This window comes from Mustela putorius, unplaced genomic scaffold (assembly GCF_011764305.1).
Source record: "Mustela putorius furo isolate JIRA1106 unplaced genomic scaffold, ASM1176430v1.1 tig00003932_pilon_pilon_pilon:0A:0A, whole genome shotgun sequence".
Taxonomy (NCBI): domain Eukaryota; kingdom Metazoa; phylum Chordata; class Mammalia; order Carnivora; family Mustelidae; genus Mustela; species Mustela putorius.
The window spans coordinates 2,824,181-2,848,127 of NW_025422077.1; the positions used below are offsets into that span (position 1 = coordinate 2,824,181).

A 23,947-nucleotide genomic window follows, 5' to 3' on the forward strand; every position below is an offset into this window, starting at 1 on the left:
CATATGATTCTCCAAACCTGCTGGTAGTTTTGGCCTGCCCAGAATGTCCGAAGTAACATAGTCAAGAGACAGACCAGTCTTGTATATATCTTATGTCTAAATGTCCAGCTCAATGAACTCAGTGTATCAGATCTATGTATCTATGTATCTACCGATATACGTATCTAGTTATCTATCTCCTAAGCTTTTCTCTTCATGAAATATTTTTTGTTTGTTTTGGTTGGATTTGTTGTCATTGTTGTTGTTGTTTTGAGTATTGCCAGAGAAGACCAGTGGAGCCTACTTGTGATGTTTGACTTAATTCACTGTGAGGAGGGATGTATGTGTGGGTGCATATGTTGTGTTTGTTTGATTCTGTGCTCTCATGGGCACAGATATATCAAATTCAAAGTCCCCCTCTGACTTGGGTTCCCTATGAATCTTGTTATCAAGAACAATTATTATTCAGGATAATCTCCTTAACTAAAATAAAGAGGACATTGAGATTAGATTAATACTAACAATTCCAACTGTGGCCACACCATCATAGACTTACATCAGGAAAGGGCTATAAAATTATCCTCTAGGATTGAACTAAAAAAAAAAAAAAAATGAAATCACGGTGCTTTACATGAGCTGGACTTTACCTCTCCATCCAATCTTCTGTCGCTGTCACTTCTGACCACCTTGCTTACCACACTGGAGCCATGTCCTCATCCCCTCCATTGTGTACTGGGCATGAGCTCATTCCTGCCTTAGGACTCTCTGCCTAGAAAGTAAATCCTCAGAAGTGTGGTTTATGTTTGACATTCAGGTGTTGCCATTCATGAATCCCTCTAGCAGCCAGAAGGTGTTTATCCAACTTGACCCTCCAAACCTATGTAGTACTTCAGTAATTTATGCTCATATCTCCTTATGCAACTTTTATATGAGCATGTATAACTAATTTTATATTCTCTTTCTGTGGCCATATAGATAGAATTCAGTACCTGGTTAGTGCTTGACTTGCTATAGTTGCTCAGAAAATGGTGTGAATGGATTGATTTAGTTAGTAAGGAGGGAAAAAAAAAATAAAAACAGCTGGGTAGTCCTTAAACTAAACCTTGAAACTCAGCACTTTTCAACATAATATACATTTAAAAACATTTCTAAGAACAAAGAAAATGCATAAAATCACTCAGGTAGACATAACTGTTGTAAAGCATTAGGAAAGGAAAAAAAAGCAATAACCAATGCTGATGAGATAGAATTGAACCACGAGACAAACCATAATATACTGTTAATCTCAGGAAACAAACCGAAGTTTGCTGGCAGGTGGGTGAGGGAGAGGCAGGGTGGCTGGGTTATGGACATTGGAGAAGGTCTGTGCTATGGTGAGTGCTGTGAAGTGTGAAAGACTGATGATTCACAGACCTGTACCCCTGAAGCATATAATACACTGTATGTCAATGAAAAAAAAAATCAGAATTTTTTGTTTGTTTAATTAAAAACTAAACTAATTGGAATAATATGGTATCATAGATAGGATCCTGGAATAGAAAAAGGGCGTTTGGCAATAAACTAAGAAAGCATGAATTTTAGCTAATAATATAATGGTACAGGTTCATTGTTTTTGATAAATGTAGTAGTACTAGTGTAAGATGTTACTCATAGGGGCAATGAGGTGTGGAATATATGGGAACTCTCTACAATTTTCAAAATTTTTTTCTGTAAATCTAAAATAAAATTCAAAGAAAAGTTGATTATAAAAAAATATAGAATTGAATTGAACATCAATCAGCTCACTGAGACCTGGTGCCAATATAACTTCAATTCTGTTATATCATCTCATTTTTAGTGTTCCCAACACACACTTCAGTGACTCACCACAGACCCTAAAACTGGGATTCCATGTGTCCTATTTTTAATTCCATATTGGTAATGCTCTGATCTTTACTTTATTCCACTGCTTCATCACCAGCACCTAAATAAAATGAAAAGATTCCGACTTAGAATCAACTTCCCCAAAAGGAAATGGAGGGTTTCTAGCAATTTACACATGTAGGCTGCTTCCATAGAACAATATAGGAATTATATGTAAATCCACTCTTTCTTGTTGGTAAGAAAGCAGCAGTGATTGGGTCGAGAAGCTTTCTTTGTTTCACAAAGCAGAAGGGAAAGTAAGAGACAGTTGACTGAGCTAGAAATGATGTTCTCAGAGCATCATTTCTTGCAAGAAAGAATCAGTAGAAGAAACATTGAGATTTGCTTCTGTGTTGAATAATCTCTCATGGGTAATAAGAAGTCCTATAAGCAAAAAAAAAAAAAAAAAAAATCCATTTGAAGAGAAAAAAATATATATATATGTGTGTAGGAATAAGAATTGGTGTTCTCAGTCTTACAAGTCTGCCTATCTTGTATAAATCCCACTTTTGCAGTTCTATAAAATCCACATTTGTCCAGTGTCATTTCCTACCATGTAATTCTGTGGTATCTTGATAAGCTATGCTGTAGGTCCTTGTGAAAGGGACATCTGTTTATTATATTTTTATGTCACAAACTACAGCTGAAGGTTTTACCCAATTAAATCCTGATGGAGTTAATTATCATGTATCACTAATTGAGAGTACTTATGGCACTTTCTAGGATCTAAGTAGAAGGAAGAACTGTATCGAAGTATATGTTTTTTCAAACATGCAATAAATTTGTTTTAAGCTTCCTTCGTGTGCTAGCAACAGGTGTAGGCGCTCGAGATAACAGCAGTGAAGGAAACACACAGAATCCCTGGCCTCTTGGAACTCACACTGAACTTTGAAAAGAGAGACAAAAAACACAATAAATAAATAAACTATATAGTGTGTCAGCTCATCATAGAGTGATACAGCAGAGAAGAGGAAGGGACTGTCCTGGGGTGGTAGTTGTACTTCAGGCTCTACCTTTTTGTTTGTTTGTTTGTTTTAGCTGTGCAGATTTCTTTTATCATCATCCGAAAGAATACGTGTATTTTCCTAACATGCTTAAGGAGATTAATAAAGCCTGTAAATCCTATGAATTAGTGATGCATTAGGCAAAGAGAAACCTTACTCACCACTTTTTGTGGGGGCGTATCTGTCTGTTTGTTTTGGTACCTGGGGAAAAGTTACTTAAGCCTCAAGTATGTAGTGTTCTTTGAGGGGAAGAAGTGATCTATTTTCTGACCAATACTACTTATCGCTTTTTATTTTTAAATGATTATACAAATCGTGGTATGTGTCAGTCACCATGATGCCAGCATTAATGTGTTACAAATAAGAGTTAACTCCTCAGGGGTGCCTGGGTGACTCAGTGGGTTAAATCCTCTGCCTTCGGCTCAGATCATGATTCCAGGGTCCTGGGATCAAGCCCCACATCAGGCTCTCTGCTCGGCAGGGAGCCTGCTTCCTCCTCTCTCTCTGCCTGCCTCTCTGCCTGCTTGTGATCTCTGTCTGTCAAATGAATAAATAAAATCTTAAAAAAAAAAAAGAGTTAACTGCTCAGAGCACCATTTTTCTGCCATTCTACCAAGAATTGCCCTTCAGCTTCACCTTTTCTAATGGAGAAGAGTTTATTACTAGCAAAATACTCTAATTCGAGCCCTAGAAAGATTGTATACACATTATATACACTTAATAAACAATGGTTAATTAAAAAGGAAAGAAAAGAATTTTAAACATTGGGACAACAGGATATCAATATATTTTACCAGTAGTATAAAGTGGAAGTGCTTCAAGGATTACATGTTCTGAAACACCCCTCTCTTTTTCTCTCTCCGTCATTCAAACAAGCTAGAAAATAACTACATTGCAAAACCGTGTTGGTGCCTATAAATGTGAATTAATTAGGAATCAATAAAAATACTAAGTCTCAGAAGTACTGAGCCTTAATGGTTGGATTTGAAACTAACAGTAGATGTAGATTCAGTAGAAATGAATTTCCATCCAAAAAATGCACAAAAGGGAAGAAGTCTAAATAGAGATAAGACAGTAATTACCAAATAAAGAAAATCAGTGCCATTTTTAACTTCTCATTTTGGCCAGCTCTGTAATTTTGAATTATTACTCTATCCTTCTTGTTTTCTCTATTTTTGATCCAATCATTTGAAAATATTTTTATGAGACCAGGTCTACTTTAATGACTAGACTTAATTTGAGATTTATCGCAGATGCAATTTGTGTGTACTTTTCTGTACTTATTTTAAGAACATCATTTTAGGATCATAGTCAAAGAAAATACTCAGCACATCTTGATTTTTTTTTTTTCCTCTTTGGATTTATTTCCTTAGCATCGTTTTTCTTTTCTTAGGGGAAAAAGAAGAGTCTTTATATACAGTAATACTTTTAAACTTATTTTCCAACAGCTGTGTATGTATTATTCTTCCTTTTGAATGAACATATTCCCATTCAACTCAAAATAATCAATTATTTTTACAAACTAACTAGCAGACAGAGTTTTATGTAAGGATATAAGCAAAATTAGAGAAATAACACAGTAGAGCCAGAATATTTTCAGAAAACTACTGAGTAAAAGGACTAAAATTGTACTGGAATAAAAATAATTCTTAATTTGAATTCAGAATTTCATAATAAAATTTTGAAAGCATATGTCTTCGTTTCTTAACCTGTACAACTATTTATCTCAGACGGATGAACTTTTTTTTCCCCCAGTGGGAAAAAATATATTTTTGTCAGCAGTCCAGCTTTTCAGCATCATAGCTAGTCAGCATGTTCTTTTTTCTTTTCTAGATGGTAGTGATGCTAACATTTCTAAATCTCCCCAGTACAATTATTTAGAGCTCTAAATATTTGGGAACAAACTCTGTAAACAACTCAGTAGCCCATTAATTACTTCCTTCAAGAAATAGTAAATCCAACATCTAAAAAAAGGACAGTACTTTAGAATCTCACACCAGCATCATTTTGGAATTAAAAAAAAAAAAAAGAAAAGAAAAAGTCAGGCTTAAATCCTGGATCTCTCAAGAAGAAAGGCAGGGGGTACATTTTGTGAGATTATTGTTTACTAAAACTGAGTAGGTCTGTCACTCACTTAAATTTTATGGTCCTAAATTCTTGGGGAAATAGAACATTGTCAAATTTTCCCACCCTAAGAGTACTTCATACTGCACAGTGTCTTGACAGGAAAATAGGAAACAGTGTTACGAAGGTCACTGAAAGTCACTCTGCTATCATTGAAAAGTTCACTCTTTGTTAGCAATGACACGCAGCTACTTCAGATTTCTTGCTAACCATGCTTTCAAAGGATGGACAATAAATCCCTTTCAGGTTAGTTTAAAATGCTCAAGCAATCTCCAGAAGAATGGTTGGCGTGTTGACACGGGTAAAACTTACAGCTTCCTAAGAAGCTGTTCTCAAAGGACATCTCTGGTGAGATGTCACAGCCCAAGAAGTTGGTGACAACCACAGGGCCCCAGATCCTTTCAGAAAGCCAACCCAATAACAGGAATTTGTACGTATAATTCCTGGAAACTAAAGTGTAAAGGACTTGGCTTCACATCATTGAGCCTTCAGTTGCTTTGATGTACAAAAAGAAAGCAGATTAGCAAAATGGGTCAAAGAAGCGCCATTTCTTTTGAGATTTGAGTAGCCAAACAGTAGTCTGTATGTTGGCATGGAAATGCATATACATATTCAGATATAGTTTTACTTGCAGATGGATAAGATTATATAGACGATTTAGATGTGGACATACATACATGTAGATACAGGTACAGATATCTACACATGATTCTTTATGTGGGAGTCAGAAAGGGCTGTAATTCCATATGCAGGGTTGGGAAAGAACAGCTCAGAAGCATGGGGAGACTTCACATATTTTCTTTTCAAAGGTGACTCATTCTAAAATTAACATGACAATAAAGATTGCCTATGCTAAGAAAGAAAATCCGTGACGAAATTAGAAACTGAAACATCCTGGCTCAGAATAGCAACTTTAAGGTCAATAAACCCAATTCTTTTTCCAAGATTCCTTACTTTTACTTATTTTTTTTTCCCTCAAGGAGGTGTGCGTTGGGGGGGGGCAGGGGCAGAGGGAGAGGGAGAGAGAAACTCTGGCAGGACTCAGCACTGAGCACAGAGTCCATGTGGGGCTTGATCTCACAACCCTGAGATCCTGACCTGAGCTTAAACCAAGAGCTGATGGCTCAACCAACTGCGCCACCCAGGCACCCCTACTTTTAGTTCTGGTTTGCAAATGTAGCTTGCTTACTGATGTGCCGTTGCTTATGGCTTTAATGAACACTGAGAGATCCAACATAAAAGGGCAGCAATTAGGCAGGTATCAAATGTTGATACGATGTTACCAAGTACGCCAAGAATTTTGTCACTTTGCTTTTAGTTTATCAACGGGGAATGTATTTTATTTCTCTTACAGTTTGCTTCATTTGGGTCATTTCCATAGTTAGGGAGCTACTTTATAGGAAAATTAATAATATTGTGAATTGTTAGTTCTGAAATATTTTAGCCACAAACATAGAAATACATTAATAATGAATTTGAATTAAAAATGCTATTATAATTTTTAAAATAACTCATCAGTCCCTTTTATTCATACAATAGTGATAAGCTAAGGAATCATGTTTTCTTTATAATTCTAATAAGGGCATATTTTAGATTAGTGTAGTATTTAAATGTGTAAACTGCAAATTGACAACATCTGGTACTTTAATACGAGATGATATGGCACTGATTTTAAGATCAAGGTTACTGAATTTGACACAGTTTCTTTATCCATTACAAAAATAGCAATAATTAATTCAAAGCTGCAACTGACTGCATTTTGATGCCCTTTGAACTTTGAAATGAGAAGATCTGTTGTATCTTCCTAACTAGTACACAGAAGTAACAAAGAAATGAATTCTAGAAATGAAGATGTATTTAAAAATGAAAATGACTACATGATTTAATACCTTTAACATTTATAACAAAATGTTTTAAGCGGTCATTGAGATATATTATTGACTATTTCACTGAAAACCGTGATATTCTATTAAAATTACTTTATTGTGGGTTGCCTGGATGGCACAGTCAGTAAGTGTCTGACTTTGGCTCAGGTTATGATCCCAGCATCCTGGGATGAGCCCTGTTGCAAGGAGCCTGCTTTCCCCTCTTCAGCTCCACCCCCTGGTTGTGTTCCCTCTCTTGCTCTCTCTGTCAAATAAGTAAATAGTCTTTTAAAAAATTATTTTATTGTGAGCTGTTTATTGAATGAAGTTCAAACAACATAAGTTATATAAAAGCGACAATTTATATGACATTAGGCAATGAAACAAACACAAATATATTGTATAGGTATAACTGGAAATTCATATTAGAAAGTTATCTCTATATATCTAATGATTTCTTCAAAAGTTTCACAAATAAGACATAATCAGTTTTAAAAGTTTAATTCACAATAAAGTAGTAATATATAATAAAGTTTACTCAGTAGTTAGTATTCTGTATGTAGGTGAGAAAATGCTCAATATACATTTTTTTACATTTAGCACGTTATAAACATGTTGACATTTTGTTACTGAAAGATAAAAATATATATACTTAACCTTTTTTATCTACTTGAAGTGAGTGTAAAAAAAAAAAAAAAAGCGAAGCTGACAACTGCAACGAAAACAGAAAATCATTAAGCTAACATTAAGAAAGCAAGTTTTGTATCCAGTGAAGATTCATTACTCCATTCAAGAATACCCCGAAAGAATATATAATGGGGTTTTTTTGCATTTCTGAAATGTTTTTTATAAAATATATTCCTAAAATATTTATAGATAGCAAGGAAACTTATATAAATGACTATCAATAAGACAATGAATATAGAATTTCATAGTCTTAAAATATTTTTTAGAAGTATGAGACTTGTAGATATTCGAGAAGGTAACATAGTCTCTCATGCCTAGAGAAGTACATCAGAAGTCATGAATTTTAATCCCAATTTCTATCATCTATGAAATGCCCTCAGACAAACCTCTTTAACTTTTGTTTCTACATAGGAAAAAAATAAAGGTAGTAATATTTGCTTCTTCTCAAACAAAAATTTTCCAAAAATTCATGAGCTATTAAAAAAAATTTCAAAATCCTAACGAAAAAGTTGTGCTATTTATAACTATAAAATATTATTTCAAATATCAACTATCAGTCTTTACTTGTTATGAATTTTAAAATTAATCTCAAAAGAAAAGAGTTTTAGGCAGGGAATTTTTTCTTGGTTAAAATGTCATGAACTTGGCAAAAGATTTAGTGTTTTAGGGAAGGACCCCTATCAGAATAAATTTTCAGAATTGAAACTTCCTGAATGTCTCTAGGCATTTTAAATAATATAAAAATGTCAGTATCTCAGTATTGTGAATTTTTATCCCAACACAAAGACGGACTCTGTCACAGAGGATGACATTAACACTAAGAAGGGATAGGTCATCTCCCATGAGCTTTGGGTTTTTCTTCTTCCTCCTGACTTCATTCTACTTTATTCGAAATGAGCACATATTCCCAGGAAGGCCCTCAATTGAATCTAAAATGGTAGATCAGAGACAGATATTGAATGCTCAGGTATGGATAAGAAGGTAGAGAGCAAGAGGTAACAAGGTATAGATTAATATAATTCACTTATTCTTCAATGTACTTCATATAACTGCAAATCTCTTAAAGGGAATTTTTAATGTTTTTTTATGGAAGAAACTGAAGCAAATGATGCTTAAGTAAATTATTGAGGATCACAGAGATAATGGTAAAGTTGTTATTCACTAATAATTCACTGGCTTTAAATCCCTTTTACTTTTAAAGCACCAACTAGGAAATAGATGAAGCCTTCTAAGAGCAGAATGTTTCATTTGTAAGTAGGAATGATCTGGTTAACTACCAGAGATAAAATCTTTCATTCAACAAAAAGAAAAGAAAAAATATATATATACATACATATATATATATATATATATATATATATATATATATATATACATACTGTGCTCCTACCTCTATTCACTCTATTTCTAAAGCATTCTTGGCCAACTCTTTCTATTTACTATGTTTCTGAAGCAGATCTGCTCCTTTGCATCCTTGACAATGACTTCCACCAATAGGAGCAAATGCCCTGGAAACATTTTCTCTATCTGCCTAAAGCAGATAGACTGAAACTGCATCCCTGTCCAAAGAGAAAATTACAGAGACATGAGCTAAACTCTATAATACAACTCTGAAACTTACTTATGTGTTCAAATTTAACTAAACATGAAAATTGTGTGGGCAATACCTAAGTGATTTGTCTGGAAGGAGTTGGTTTTTAAAAAAAAAAAAAAAAAAAGTAGAGTTAGGAGTCACCGGGTGGCTCAGTGCTCTGACCTTTGGCTCAGGTCCTGACCTCAGGGTCCTGGGATTGGTCCCCTTTGTTGAATTTGCTGCTCAGCGAGGAGTCTGCTTCTCCCTCTCCCTCTGCCTTCCCTCCAGCTCGTGTTGTCTCTCTCTCAAATAAATAAAATGCTTAAAAACTAATAAATAAATTTTAAAAATACAATTAGTTCTATATTTGTCAATTAAAGAACCATGTTGGGTTTTAAGAGATCTATTGCATCATCATGTGAGTATACTTAACAACACTGATTTGTACACTTAAAAATGGTCAAGATGTATGGTGTAATGGAATGGTCCAGTTTCATTCTTCTATATGTAGCTGTTCAATTTTCCCAGCACCATTTATTGAAGAGACTGTCTTTTTTCCATTGGATATTTTTTCCTGATTTTTCAAAGATTAGTTGGCCATAGAGTTGAGAGTCTATATCGGGCTCTTTATTCTGTTCCATTGGTCTTTGTGTCTTTTTTTGTGCCAATATCATGCCATCTTGGTAATTACAGCTTTGTAATATAGCTTGAAGTCAGGCAATGTGATGCCCCCAGCTTTTTCTTTTTCATCATTTCCTTGGAGATTTCGGGTCTTTTCTGCTTCCATACAAGTTTTAGGATTGTTTGATCCACCTCCTTGAAAAATGCTGAATGTTTATTTCTCCAATCCATGAGTATGGAATGTTTTTCCATCTTTTTGTGTTTTCCTCAATGTCTTTCATAAGTGTTCTGTAGTTCCTAGAGTATAGATCCTTTGTCTCTTTGGTTAAGTTTATTCCTAGGTATCTTGTGGTTTTTGTTGCTGTTGTAAATGGAATCAATTCCTTAATTTCACTTTCTACAGTGACCTTGTTAGTGTATAGAAAAGCAACTGATTTCTGTGCATTGATTTTGTATTCTGCCACATTGCTGAATTGCTGTATGAGTTCTAGTAATTTGGGAGTGGAGTCTTCTGGATTTTCTACGTAAAGTATCCTGTCGTTTGTGAAAGGAGAGAGTTTGACTTCTTCTTTGCCAATTTAGGTGTCTTTTATTTCTTTTCGTTGTCTGATTGCTGAGGCTAGACCATTATGTTGAACAAAACTGGTGAGACTGGGCATCCCTGTCATGTTCCTGACCTTAAGGGTAAAGCTCTACTTTTCCTCATTGATAATGATATTCACAGTGGGCTTTTCATAAATGGTATTTATGAGGAGTGTCCCCTCTATCCCTGTACTCTGAAGAGCTTTAATCAGGTATGGATGTTGTATGTTATTGAATGCTTTTTCTGCATCAGTTGAGAGCATGATATGGTTCTTATCTTTTTTACTAATGTGCTCTGACACATTTATTGATTTGAAAATGTTGAACCACATTTGTATCCCAGGAATAAATCCCACTTAGCTGTGGTGAACAATCCTTTTAATGTATTTTTGGGTCCTGTTGGCTAGGATCTTGTTGAGTATTTTCTCATCCATGTTCATCAGGGATATTGATCTGTAATTCTCCTTTTTGATGGAATCTTTACCTTGTTTTGGGATCAGGGTAATGTTAACCTCATAGAAGTTTAGAAGTTTTCCTTCTGTTTCTATTTTTTTAAATAGCTTCAGTAGAATAGATATTATTTCTTCTTTAAATGCTTGATAGAATTCCCCCTGGGAAGCCACCTGTCCCTGGGCTTTTGCTTTTTGTAAGATTTTTGATTACTCTTTCAATTCCGTTACTGGTTATTGGTCTATTCAGATAAACTCAAAATGGTTGAAATACATCAATGTGAGACAGGAATGTATCAAAATACTAGAGTAGAGCATAGGCAGTAATCTCTTCGACATTGGCCATAACAACTTATTTCAAGACACGTCTCAAAGGCAAGGGAAACAAAAGCAAATGTGAACTTTTGGGGACTTCATCAATACAAACAGCTTCTGCACAGCAAAGGGAACAGTCAACAAAACTAAGAGGCAACCCATGGAAAGGGAGAAGATATTTGCAAATGACATTACAGATAAAGGGCTGATATCCAAAATCTATAAAGAACTTCTCAAACTCAATGCTCAAAAAACAAATAATCCTGTCAAAAAATGGGCAGAAGACATGAAGAAACACTTCTCCAAAGAAGACACACAAATGGCTAACAGACACATGAAAAAATGCTCAACATCACTAGCCATCAGGAAAATACAAATCAAAACCACATTGAGATACCAACTTACACCAGTTAGAATGGCCAAAAAAGTAAGTTAAAATTGTTAATATTAGAGAGTTTTACTTTCTATTCATCCTGTTTATTCAAATTTCATTGCTTATATAATTGTTTAAAACAATTATTCATATTCTGCTAATCTTCTGTAATCACTTTCATTTATTATTTTGAAAAGCAGGTATAAATTTTGAGAAATGTAATTTAAAATGTTAACTAATTTACAGTAGCTTTTCAGTGAATTAAATGCTAAGATCTGTCATCAAACATTTTTATTAGGGCAGAAACATTACTAATGGCTGAATATTATTCTATGTCAAGACACAAAATAAAATATGAAACATCTTTAAATTTTATATACACTAAATATAAATAACTAAGATTATTCTTTGATTTATTTTCTAAAATTAAAATATGCCTTTGTTCACTTCTGGATCTTTGACATTTTGTACATGACATTTTTTATTTTATTTTTTATTTTATTAAAAAACAAAAACAATAATGTTGGCAATTATTAATGCTTCAGTATCATTTATTAGTTGCAGGCACTAATTTATATTTTTTAAAATGTATTTATTTGACAGAGAGACAGAAAAAGCACAATCAGGGGAGAGGCAGAGGGAAGAAACAGACTCCCCACTGAGCAGGGTGCCTGATGTGGGCTCGATCCCAGGATCCTGGGATCATGACCGGAGCAGAAGGCAGACACTTAACAGACTGAGCCACCCAGGCGCCCCTACATTCTTTACGTATATTTACTAATTTAATCTTTGTAACAAACCTGAGAGTTATGTATTGTATGGTCCCCACTTTACACAAAGGGTCCTGAGAGGCAAGTAGCTTGAAGAAGATGTCTAAGATCACACAGCTAGGAAGTGTTAGGATTTGACAAATCATCCGCACACATCATTACTTCCGGACATTTCTTCACACACCCTGACAAGAATATACTATGCTCTGCCACAGTCCATCTGTATGTATACTTGTCTAGCTATCTGCTTCAGTATCTCTATAACATTTCACTCATTATTATTTCAAACCATTAAATTCAGTAACTGTCAACAATATTCTTGACAGTATATGAGCATATCTGTGTTTATCCATGACTCTTTCTGGCATTTTCACATTTGAATATGGGGGTAAATGTATGCAATGTGTAAAGACACAAGCATTAGTACAATTTTGGCAATAAGAAAATTAGTGCACAACCCATCTCCTTATGCTGTGTTTTATGATGTTGACACTGGCATAGATCTCCATTAGGTGGTGATTCTTTAAATGAATAAAATGTTGGTGTTGAGTTTGTTCCCAGTTTGAAGTAAAGTACAAATGCTTAGCAATTCCAAATGCCTTATGTGAGGCTTATTTCTCACTGCCTATGTCATAAATATTTAAGTATGCCTCATGAATAAAAATAACATTTTTGTTTAATTCTATGGATTTTTTAAATGATACCTTTCTTTGATAAAGCTAAAGTTGAGGAAAGTTCATTTGACCTATACATGTCCAGGAAAGATGTTTATGGGAGGAAAAAAACCCCTCCGAGATAGGAATATTATTGTATGAGGTATGTCTGAATTATTTGATAATATACATTTGAATAAATGGAAAAACCTGGAAAAAGTGAAGAGAAGTAAAAATTATTATCTCCAGCTTTTTGCACTGCTTCTGATAAGGAAAAAAAAGACTATTAAAAACTACTTTACAAATATAATAAAAGTTGATATAACAAATTTTAAAACCTAACTTATTTTCGAACAAATTTTAGATAATAGTTTATAGGCAAAATTACTTTAGTGATTCCCAAACTAGTACCCTGGGATGTTGCACTGAATTGAAGGGACACTGTGGCCATATTTTCAATTTTTGAGGAAAACAACAGCATGTTTTGACACAAAGGACTACTGTTATAGCTTATTTATTTGGCTAATGGATGCTTTGAAAAATTATCAAAATGTTGAGAGTAATGTGGACCAAGGGAATAGGAATACCTTTGTTTTAGAAACTTCTTACATTTTGTTATAAACTTTAGGTGTAATAGAAATTAAGGGCTAATTTGCTTTGAGATTGCTAAACCAGAATCTGGCCCATGTATAGTGAGAATTCATCTAAAGGTAACATGAATTTTAATATGCTATCCCAATCACCATGCTCTACTTCCCAAACAGGTCTGTATCATTAGAAAAAAAGAAAAAAGAAATTAATTGGCTCCTTCTACAGTCTGTTTATTCTCTGTCAACAAAGGGTAAAAGATCAGAAATCACTTTTTCACATTTTGCTTCTGCATGGTATTTATTAAAAACTCTCCCTCAATAGCTTCCAGTATCTTTCTAAACTAATCTCTTTTGACAATTTTTGTTTGTTTTTCCTATATGTTTCTACCATGCATTTATCCAGATGTTTTGGTTTGCATTAATAGCTAGACTTTCCAAGAGAAAATATTTCTTACAGAGCATATTGTCATATTTAGCACTAGAGAAATAAACCAACCAACTCTGTGACAAAGCATAGCAGCTAGAGTAATATACCCTGTCAGTGAAATTAAAAAATCACCGTATTATCCACCCATCTCTAATTACAAAGATTTCTTCTGAGAACCTAATGTTTCTTAGAGAACTATCATCTCCTCTTGTATTTTCAATAAATCTCAGATGTATCTTTAGCTGCATATAATTATGTGACTTCTTAAAGTGTTTGAAACAGAATCCAGATGAACTGAGTCTCTTAAAGCATCATGATAGAAGAGCAAAGTGCTAAGAGGGTCCCATATGGTACCTACCATGACAACCACCATCTTTTAATGCTGAAATCCAGCTTTTTGAGACTAGCTACTTTTCAGTTCCATGGGGTGAAACTCAATTTGTATCACTGGCTGCTGTGCTGTGAAGGAGAATTTCAATGCTTTATTGAGTCCTAAGTGTTTTTGTTACTTTGTTTGCTTGTTTGCAGAATAATCTTTAGACTGACATAATGACACAAGCCATAAGATTTCCTGAATGGAAATTTTTGCTTCCCTCTGGAAATGATGAGACTGAGAGAAAAAAAAAAAGGTAAAATGAATACCAAACAGCCAGGGCCTCTCTGCAATCAAGGATACACGGGCTATTACTGCAGAGTATGAAGGGTATATCCAAAAAGAGATTTAAAAGTCCTATCTTGAAATTGTGGAAGAAAATGCTGCTATTTGGTGAAACTATAAATCCGTTAAGAGAGAGAACTGAAAAGTAAATGTCCTAGGAAGGATGGACAATTTCTGAGCATTAACCTAATTTTAAAATAATAATGCAGTTATTTGAAAGAAACAGAAAAAAATTACCAGAAATAAGAAAATATTAAGATAAAAACTTACTGTCAGATCCCATTTTTTAAGAAGTTAACCTAGATACATAAATCCACATATACATGAATAAATGTTGAAATTTTAGTATCTTCATATAAGGAGCTCAAACATATATATGGTGGTTGTGTTTGATTTTTAGGGATGGTATATAGAAGAAACAAAGCATTTACTTTATAATTTACTCTTTGCTATTCTTTGGATTTTATTTTTTTTAAGTTTTATTTATTTCGGAGAGGGAGAGAGAGAATACACAACTGGGAGAGGGAGAGGGAGAGAGGAAGTGGATTCCCCACTGAGTGTGGAGCCTGAAGTAGGGTGCAATCTCAGGACCCTACGATCTTGACCCTGAGATCATGACTTAAGCTATAACCAAGAGTTGAACCCTTTAACCAACTGAGCCATCCAGGCATTCCTATTATTTGAAATTTTTTGAAGATGAATAATGGTTTTAATATCTACAGATTTTTAGGATTGTTTGATTTTGATTCATCTATGTATCCACCTTAATCTTTACTTTATCTAAAATAATCACATGTAACAAAATCATAACATCCCATAAAAAATCTAGTGGAATCAATTTCATAAGACTTTCTTTGAAAATTTATGCAATTATTATAAAATCTATGTGCGTATGTACTTATATAAAAATATCATATTTTTTCAAGTATGTTTGCCTTTATAAATATAAAGTAATCCTTTTTCTCTATTTCATGCTTTTTTTTTAATTTAAATTCAATTAGCCAACATGTAACACATCATGTAACACGTTTTTGGTACGATGTATAATAATGATTCATTCAATAATGATTTATTACTTGCAAATAACACCCAGTGCTCATCACAGCACATGCCCTCCTTAATACCCATCACCAAGTTACCACATCCCTCCACCCCCTTCCCTTTCTGCAACTCTCAGTTGGCTTCTCAGAGTCAAGAGTCTCATATGGTTTGCCTCCCTCTCTGGTTTCTTCCCCTTCAGTTTTCTCCCTTCCCTATTGTCCTCTGCACTATACCTTGTTCCACCTACGAGTATTGTCCTCTGCACTATACCTTGTTCCACCTACGAGTGAAACCGTGCGGTAATTGTCTTTCTCTGAATGACTTATTTCACTTACCATAATATCCTCTAGTTCCATCCATGTTGATGTAAATGATGGATATTCATCTATTCTGATGGCTGAGTAGTATTACATTGTATATATGCATCACATCTTTATTCATTCATCTGTGGAAAGACATCTAGATCGTCTCCTTCTACAGTTTGGTTATTGTGGGCATGGCTGCTGTGAATATTGGGGATGCAGATGCCCCTTGTTTTCATTACATTTGTATCTTTGGGGTAAATACCTAATAGTGCAGTTGCTGGGTTGTAGGGTAGCTCTATTTTTAATATCTTGAAGAACCTCCATACTGTTTTCCCGAGTGGCTGTACCAACTTGCATTCCCACCAACCATGTAAGAGGGTTCCTGTTTTTCCACATCCTCACCAACATTTGTTCCCTGTCTTGTTAATTTTGGCTGTTCTAACTGATGTAAGGTGATATCTCATTGTGGTTTTGATTTGTATTTATCTAATGGCTAGTGATGTCAAACATTTTTTCATGTGTCTGTTAGCCATTTGTGTGTCTTCTTTGGAGAAGTGTTTATTTCCTCTGCCCATTTCTTGACTGGATTATTTGTTTTTTGGGTATTAAATGCTTTTTAACTGAATTCTATTTACTCTAAATTTTATTCTAAAATTATATATATATACATATATATGTATATGTGTGTATATATATATGTATTTTATTTACTATTTTATCTCTTGAGTTCTAATTTTATTTACTGCTATTTTTCATTCTATTTCTTATGGAGTATGAGCTTCTATTATCCCAGTTTTAGAATTTATGTCTTCTAATTGGAGAATTTAGCCCATCATATTCACTTTTATAATTGGTATATTTTTATTTCATTATCATATTTATTTTCTTAATGCTACATGTATTTATTTCATTTTCTCCATTGTATTTATTTGTTATTCTTGTATACTATTCATTCTTCTTGTTTGCTTTAGTTTAATAAAATTCATACTTAAGTAAAAGTTGTCTGCTAGTGCCAAGGAATAAACAAGTCTGATTATTTTTATTTTTATTCTTTCTTCTTATTTGAAGCAAGAAAATGTCCACCCTTAGTCCACTAATAATCAATCTCTACCCTTCCCAGTCATACCCTTATAAACATAATACAATTTTATGAAGTTTAATATTTAAAGAAATGAATATTATTTATTTTCCAGAAATTATTATTTACCTTCAGTACCTTATTGTTAAGTCGTAAGCATAACAAGCATGACACTTTACTTCTTTACTACTATGAAATTTCATTCTGAGTCCTGGGTTTTGATTAGTTTCTTAAAGATTAATCTTTGTCCCATTGATAAAACCTCTCTCATTGACAAGGTCACCTGTAGATAATGGTGGTTCCCAGAGGGCTAACTATCCCTTCAACTCTTTTCCACCCCAGAAAGCTTAATGAGAATACAAATCATTATAGTAATGTCAGAATGACTGTAAGTTACTTCTGTTGTTGTTTTTGAGCCTTAGAATTATAAACACCACACTGTATCTAATGATGCTGGTTTTCATTGATTCTGTTTAAAATTTGATGAACAATTTTGGTTAATTGCATATTTATTCTCTGTTTACCTTTTCCCTCTCCCTTCTCTCTCAATTCTCTCTCTTCTTTCTTTCCCCATCATTATTCCTCTCTCTGATTTATCCATATATTTCCTTCATATTTTGAATTTCTGATGTTTGCTGTTTATAAGAAACCAAAAAAAAATTTTTCTTTTTCTCAAGCCAATAATATTTCTTACAACCGGCAAATGCAAATGAATGAATATTTTAAATTATTTTAATTAATTATATTTGATTAATTATTTTTAATTATTTTTCTGCTTCAATTTCTTCCTTATTTCTGTTATCTCAGTGTTAATTTTAGCCTCTACAAAAAAAAAAAGTATCCTTTTGTTTTGGTTTTCTGCTATTATTTTATAGAAATCACTCTTATTTTTCTCTTAAGAAATCAGGCAGATTTTAGTCTTTATTTTTCTGATTCTGTTAGTAGGTCATTTTAAATGTTGTGCTCCTTTGTGTCTACCCAGCACTAGCATTTGGTGCATGTATAAGATGGCCCTAAGCCATTAATATTACTTTCTGCTTTCAGGGATATCTGCTTCCTCCCCCATAGAACAAAACCCCAGGTCATTTAGATGGGACTACACCTCACTTTCAATGTGACACTTAACACATTTCTATGTAATACAAGTGTTCTGGGAAATTTTTGGTATATTCTCTCTCTCTCAGCTAATCTGACATAACTAGAGAGTTGGAGTGTTTCTCTGAATAGGTTACACCCTAGTTTTAAAAAACTATACACACATCCCTATCTCTTATGTTCCCTGTTTGATATCTTCCTGCTTGAAGTTTGGGAGTTGAGAATAAAATAGAAATAGTTCCTTCTATTTTTGTTTTTTTAACAGTCAAGCTTTGGTTTGTCCACACTTGTATTTGTATTGTAGCTACTGATTTTTCTTGTCAATACAGTGAACTTTGCTAGCCTCTTCATCAAGGCTGTGGTGTAGTAAAGAGCACAAAATTTGAATCAATGAGACGGGTTCTAGAGTTGGCTCTGAATGTATTTGCTTTATGATTTTGGACCTTAATGACCCTCAATTTATTCTTTTTCTCTCTCATAAAAATGTGTATTTTTATACTAGAAAATCATATAAGCACTTAGGGAATTAACACACAGTCCTAGCTATTGTTACCTAACAGTGGTTATACAATGTGCATCTTGCTGTATATTATAATGGAGCATTTAATGGAACATATGTCTAGTGGATCACCATTTTAAGAGAAGAAAAGAGAAGAGTCATATATAATGGCATGCTTTAATTTATTTCAGTGTCATAATGCTGTATCATGGTCAAATGAAATAATTTTTTAAGTGGACAGATAAATTCAGTCAAGTATGAGTAGATGAGTTTTCTCCTTAAAGAACTGAATGAATGAATGTGGTATATGTATATTTTTAAAAAGATTTTATTTATTTGACAGAGAGAGAGACATCCAAAGAAGGAACACAGCAGGGAGGTGGGGGAGGGAGAGGGCGAAGCAGGCTTCTCACAGAGCAGGGAGCCCAACATGGGGATTGATCCCAGGACCCTGAGATCATGACCTGAGCCAAAGGCAAATGCTGAACAACTGAACCACCCAGGCACTCCAATGTGATATATTTTTAACAATCTTGTATAAACATTAACTTTAAGGAATATGTATTTATTGGAATTATGATTAAGTTTATAATATTGGGTTATTAACAGGAGGAAATAAATGTAGAAGATTCAAAACATATGAATACATATTATATTCCACCTCCAGTAGTTTGAATTGTAGGTGTATATATGTGTAGGGTTTAATATATGTATGTGGGGGGGTGGGTGCTTCTGTATATATTTATGTTATATATACATATAGTATATACATGGCAAACATTCAGTATATATGGTGGGGGAAAGCTGAGAAAGGAGTTGTAAAAAGTTTACGTTTTTGAAAATGAAGAATACTGAGAGAAATTAATTAAAATATATATTGCTTTTCAGGAGAAAAGCAACAGTAGATGCCTTAACTTGAATATAACTGAGTATGTGTGAAGGCTTTGTGGGTTCAGGTAATGTGAAGACAAGCATGTGAAATCATGTTTTTTACACATTATATTTGTAGAGGTTTTATTTTTTCAGTTGGATAAGTCAGTTATGATTATTATAGCTTATTGTTCCATTTGCCAGAGTTGACATTGTACTAGAGTATAATGGAATTAGTTTCCTCCAAGCTTTATGGTTGAAATCTCAGTAGCCATTACAGATATATACTGAGCCTTTTTCAATTGTTGATGAAGAAACCATGTGGGTTGTATCATCACAATCAGTGATAAATATGAAATATGGTGATAATAAATTTTATTTTTTACTGAAAATTCTTTATTAAAATAACTAAAGTGCATATGCATATATGCGTGTATGTATGCATACAAATGTCGGTGCATAGTAATGTAGACTAGCTTTTGTCTAAACATTAAGAACACGTGGAAGTCCCAGTGAAGAAACATCCGGGGACATACTTCTTGTCCCAGTCCCAGATTCTATAAAGATAAACCCTCTGGGGCTGAGTGGGGGAAGGAGGAAAGTTCATTGAAGGAGGAACTGTCTGAGGGAGCATAGGATTTCTAGACATGGGAAAGGGAGAAATAATCATTTCTTGGGGATCAGTAAATATTTTTTCCATCTGAAGAAAGAGCAAGAGAAATATAACGAATTCCAACTCTCAGAAGATATCAAAAAGGGAATTGGGGGGTCATTTCTTATACAATATACTGCTGAAATTAGCATAGAATCATTTCAGCCTTTCCAAAATAATCTTTTAAAGATTTTATTTATTTATTTATTTTTGCGGGGGGCGGGAGAGGGAGATGGAGAGAGAATGTCCAGCAGACCCGTCCCTGAGCCTGGAGCTTGATACGGGGCTCGATTCCAGGACCCTGACATCATGAACTGAGCCACCATCAACAGTCAGATGCCTGGCTGACCCACCCAGGCACCCCCCCAAATACAGTTTTATTTTAAATTTCAAATAAAAAAGAACATACTGAAGGCACATGATGTATTTTTTTTTTATTAGCTATCCAGGTGTTCCAAATCTCTTTTATTTGAAATAAAAAAATACATTAAGATGAACACTGTCATAAGAGTTTTGTATTAAGTACACCCTGATTGTATGATGAAGTATTGCATTTCTTCAACCCAGCTGCCTATACACAGCCTATTTATGCAGTTTGTCTCGTATTTTTATGGTATCACATTACCTCTGCTACTATTCTAGGTTTGCATGTATTTTCATAAAGTAAGTTTTCTGAATGTTTAAACCTATCCATATCTCATGAAAATTAATGCCACATACTCATTTACTCCAAGTCAGACACAATAACTGTGAATTTTCCAGTAATTTTTCACTTTGGCTGAAAAAGTGGCTAAAATCAAGGAGTTGGTTACTGATTTAGCTGTCTTTGTATGTCATAATGAACTTAATGACACAAATTGTTTTAAATATGACTATGAAAAATCACTCTAGGTATGTAAATTGTGTAGAGAAGAATAGCTTCAGGTTAGAGAAATAATGATTTCTCAAGACTTATGAGAAAGACAAAAGCAGTAATGAAATCTGAGAAGGAAAATCACAGCAGACTAGGAGACCCTATGAGCCATGAGGTAGCCTGGTTGGTGTGGCTCATAAAGATGTTTCTCCATGGGGATTATTGATGACAATAACTCTTTGTTTATAGCATATCGATTTCTAGCATCTCTATCCCTTGAGTCCTGCAGCCATGAAAGGAAACAGTTTACATTATAATTGTCATGATGACAAATAAAGATGAAAAATCAAAACAAAACGGGTTCTTAATAGCTTCTAGGAGGGGAAACTTCTTTTTACACGGTGATCATGAGTGTGCACTTTTTCTATAGCCTCAGCTCTCACTCATAGTGGGAGGAAGAAATACATGAACCTAATATAGCACTTGGTGTGGGCAGAGATCACTGAGGTTACCTCACATCTGGCAATATTGTCAGCATGATACCTGAGAAAGATCTCTGTTTTCAAAATGATAATTCTACAACTCAACCGTTGGCCACAAAGTCAAACACCAATGGTCAAAGAAGCTGTGATCCAAAGAAAATCTTCGGAGAATGCATGTATCACGAACCAGGCCTGGTCATCCTTCTGTTATTCAGGAAAAAGATTTTGTCAGGGATATCCAATTTCTAGGAGATTCCTTAGTAAAAAAATCAACAATTAAGTGATATAGTCCCCACGTTGATGTTAATATCAATAGTGTCAACATTAAACCTATTAAAGAAAGCCAAAAACTGAACCAAAATAAGTCATGACTCCACCATTTCAATGGTGGCTAATATTGACTGAGAAGAAGAGAAAATCATCTCAGTCAATATTTGGTTAAGTTTCACTGCCTTTTTTTTTCCTTTTTATTACTATTATGGAAAAATCAAGTAAATGGTTAGGTTCTTTTATTGCTCATAAAATTCAAACTAAAAGCATAGGCTAGCAAGGAAACACAATCCCCCTATTTGGCTCGGACACATAATTAATGAGTAAATAAGAGGAAAGAAACCATACATACTCCATCCCTGCCATATTGCCTTTCACTTGGTGAGAATGTTGCAAGATTAGACTCAAATAGAACTACAACTATGCTTACTTATCTCAGCTTGAGTTTGAAGATGCTGGGCAGAGGTGTGTCACTGACACATGGACAGAGGGTTTAGAAACAGGATGGTGGGAAAGAGAGGACTAACTAGTTATGAATCAAACTATGATAAGGTCTTGATTTCTTCTTACTGTTTAATTTGGGTGTTACTTAAAACACCTGAACTTCAATCTGATACATTCTAAATTAGGGAAAATAATAATCTCTAACCTTACTGGGTTGTGAGAAATAACTGAAAATGTGAAAAATTAAGGACCTAAGGTTGAGTGTAACTTTCAGAAATGAGGAGATTCTCTCTGTGATTATGGTTGGTTTTAATTTGTTATTGCTAGGAAAACTTTAAGTTGCATATCTTTTCTAGATGAGTGAAAATATACATGCCATAAAACCTGCTTTTTGTTTTCCTCTTTTGTGAAATAATAATTGCATCATCTGGCTTACCTAGAGAATCTTAATGTAAATGGGAATTTTAACTTTAAAAACAATGTTACTAGGTATGTTTATTTGTTCATTATTATACTAAATGAGCTAATATAATTAACTAAATCAGGACAGCAATCTTTAGGCTCAATATCAGCTTGCTTCATTCATTCATTCATTCATTCATTCATTCACAAGATAGTTTTGAGCACCTACTCTGTGCTAACATTGATCTACATGCATTGATCCATAGATCTTGCCGTCCTAGTAGGAGAAAAAGATACTAAGTTAGTGAGTATATTCATAAATAAGATAATGCCAAATGATTTTTAAGATTTGTGAAGAAAATGAAATAAGATGATGTCATATTCAAGTGGGATGGTATGTTAGCTGGAAAAGATGACATTTAAGCTGGAACTGAATGTTCAGAAGGAGCAGGTCATGCAAGCATTAGGTGAATATTTGCCTAAACGAGGGGATTAACAAGTGTACAACCCTAAAGAAAATTAAGTTTGACACTTCGCAGGGGTAGAAATCTGTTTATTGCCAATGACCGCTTTTGCAGTAATAGAGACCACATGGTGCGCAATGCCTAAAATGTTTACTATACGACTCTTTAAAGAAAAAGTTTGTAAACCCTTGATCTAGCACAAATGCTTTCTGGGGTGATATAGGAAGTGTGCATTGAAAACAATAACCGTTCATCTGCTCTTGAATTGTGGTTCAGGAATTAAAGCAAACCCTTTCTTCTATTTCACATGACATGGGTTAGATTACTCGCTCAGATATAGTCAGCTGGTGTTTGGATGGATTTGGATGAGTAGAGGAAAACCCTCTACCCATGTGCTCTAGGTGTCTGGTGCCTCAGTGTTTTCTTTCTCCTTCTCTTCTCCCTTCCCCATCCTGTCCCTCTCTCCCTTCTCCCCCATCCCTCCCCATCCTCTTATTCCTTCTCCCCTCCCCTATCCTTATCTTCCTTCTTCTCTCCACATTCTCCTTTCTTCTCTTGTCTCCTTCATATCTCCACTACGGCTATACTGACCGTCTGTTCTCCCCACGCAGGCCCCCTGCGTGGAAGTCTTAGCGTAGTCACACTTCTTACATGCCAGCTACTGCAGGGAAGGGCCCTTCCAAGAGTCAGAGTCAGAAGCTTCGATTTTTAAGTCCTAGACTCAGTCGTCCTACGAAATGACTTCTGCCACTTTTTGTTGCTCAAAATAGATCACAGAGCCAGCCCATATCTAAGGGGACAAGAAAAAGTCTGGATTTCTTCCTGGGGGAAGTGGCACCATCACTCTGAGAAGCACCATTTTTGATGTGAAATATTGTTGCAACAATCTTTAGAATCATAGTCTACCAGAAGGGCACTTA

At 34.4% G+C, this 23,947-nt stretch overlaps 1 non-coding gene across 1 annotated transcript; it reads left to right on the forward strand.

Moving 5' to 3' along the window:
• Window positions 1–19,967: 19,967 nt before the first annotated feature.
• Window positions 19,968–20,091, forward strand: LOC123388988. The gene has a single exon (XR_006603508.1). It is a non-coding gene; the product is annotated as a small nucleolar RNA SNORD22 (small nucleolar RNA).
• The last annotated feature ends 3,856 nt before the right edge of the window (window positions 20,092–23,947 follow it).